Source organism: Humulus lupulus, chromosome 6 (genome assembly GCF_963169125.1).
Source record: "Humulus lupulus chromosome 6, drHumLupu1.1, whole genome shotgun sequence".
NCBI classification, from domain to species: Eukaryota; Viridiplantae; Streptophyta; class Magnoliopsida; order Rosales; family Cannabaceae; genus Humulus; species Humulus lupulus.
Window position 1 is genome coordinate 217,822,300 of NC_084798.1, and position 2,117 is coordinate 217,824,416.

General features: G+C 32.4%; 1 long non-coding RNA gene across 1 annotated transcript; it reads right to left on the reverse strand.

Moving 5' to 3' along the window:
* Positions 1-547: 547 nt before the first annotated feature.
* Positions 548-1,765, reverse strand: LOC133784511 (uncharacterized). Its single transcript, XR_009871377.1, has 4 exons — positions 1,691-1,765; positions 1,413-1,571; positions 1,262-1,338; positions 548-664 (listed from the first exon to the last, which is right to left on the reverse strand). It is a non-coding gene; the product is annotated as an uncharacterized LOC133784511 (long non-coding RNA).
* Between the last annotated feature and the right edge of the window lie 352 nt (positions 1,766-2,117).

Consider the following 2,117-nt stretch of genomic DNA (forward strand, 5'->3'; position numbering starts at 1 on the left):
AAAAACAAAATGGTTATTTGCAGGGGGCACTAAGAGATGGAAAGGAAGTGACAGTGAAGAGGCTTAGCCAATGAGCAAAGGCAGGTCAAGTATTTACTATGAGATTCAACAATTTACTAGTTGCTTCATTAACATAGATATGAATATAGTAGACAATTTTATAGAGAGAGCTACAATTATAATATGAGATTTAGATTCAGATTTTACCCAAAATTGCAGAAAAAAAAGATGACACTTGGATTTCTAGAGAAAATCTAAAATGACAGAGAGAGGCTCAAATTTTACACCTTAAACATGAAATGTTGAAATGAGATAGATAAATTCTTCAATACAAGGGAAATGAGATAGGCATGCCATTGCACACACTGATAATGATAAATGAAACCTCAATCAGAATTAGTGTATAAGAACTAGACTAGATCAGTAAGTTTAGACAACATTAAAGCACTCTTCTGGATTAAGGTTGTTGTTGTTCAACAATATAAATAACATCAAAGCAATACTAGTTCCCTTTTATAACACGTAATAAAGTCAGAGAGAAACTAACATCAACATCAGATAAATGCCCTGCCATTATTCGCAAAGGTTGTATTCTTTTCATAGACCATATCCTTGCTGTCCGGTCGTGTGATGCACTAGCGAAATAGTGTCCTACAGGACTATACTGCTCCGAGAATTCATAACCAAAGAAGTTATTATATAACATTAAAATCATTACTAAGGAAAGATGACCATTATTTAATGTGGTGAAGGGAAAGAGAAGAGACAAAGTAAAGAAGTCAAAACAATTGTATGGCAGAAAATAGTAATAACACAAGTAATTGAATAGGTACAAAAGTAAAACCAATACCCCTAATATCGCTTTTTTTTTTAACTTGAATTTAAAGAAGCAAATTCTTTTTGAGAGAAAAAAAAAGTAAAGTAGAGGAAAATCTAAAATTGTATAACACCTTATTCAATATATTTATAAAAGTTATAAATTTTAGAAAATTGCATCCAAACAAGAGAGAAAAAAAATCTCAATTTTTATTTGAATCCAAACAAGAGAGAAAAAAATCTTTTGGATTTTCTTTTTTCCATCCTAGAATCCAAATTCCAAATAGAAGGCAAATGTTTAAGTGGCCAAGAAAGGAAACTAAAAAGGAGAATGCACACACACACACATATATATATTGGCCACTCATTTCATGTCAAATCAACAACAGAGATGCAAAAGAACTGCTAATATGAACAATTTACAACTGAAAATGATGAGATATACCTGTACATCCCATACTGGGTAATTATGACCCTTGTAGCAAACAAGATTTGCATTTAGTTCAGTGCTCCATAACCGAACTGCACGAAAACAATGTAATTCTTTCATAAACAAAACAAAGAGGGAAAGAGGGAGAGAGAATAAATGACTGTACTTGTTGAATCGGCTGAAGAGGAAAGTATAAAATCTCCCATAGGACTAAAAGAAGCTGAATAAACTGGTCCTGAGTGCCCCTGAAATAAGGTATAGGGTCTTTTTCCTCCATTTGAACCAAACTCATTTGGATTTGCATCATCGTCACCCTGCAAAACAGCTAATAGCAGCAGTATTTTAAAAATAAGATATGCTTTGACCAAAATACAGAATACAGAGCAAACAAAACATACTTTTCAACAAACTAACATTGCTTTAATAAACCTAAAGAGATATTACCATCCTTAACTAGCTTTTAACTCCATGACTGCCAGCAATTTTTTAACCAAATGTTTGTTGCACTTACAGCCGAAAAAACCTAGCAATTTATGAAGGCTTAAATTGTGTTTCTATATATCCTAGACTAATTTATACACTGTAAAACACGTGCATATCTTTTTTTAACTTTTATTTATGTACAAGAATATCTCAACACAGCCTGTTGCCCAAGCTTTGCCATATCCAAAATCTGCACAATGTGTACTAAATTTTGTAGAAAACACAAACAATTGACATGTCACATGCAACGAAAATGTAATCAAGAAAAAACCTTCAGCAATGAATCTGAAAATCCAGCAGCAACCAATGACCCGTCAGGGGGTATAGTTGAACAGTTTAAACTAGAAAAAGATAAACAGGAAGATAAGAAATTGAGAATTTTTTTTTT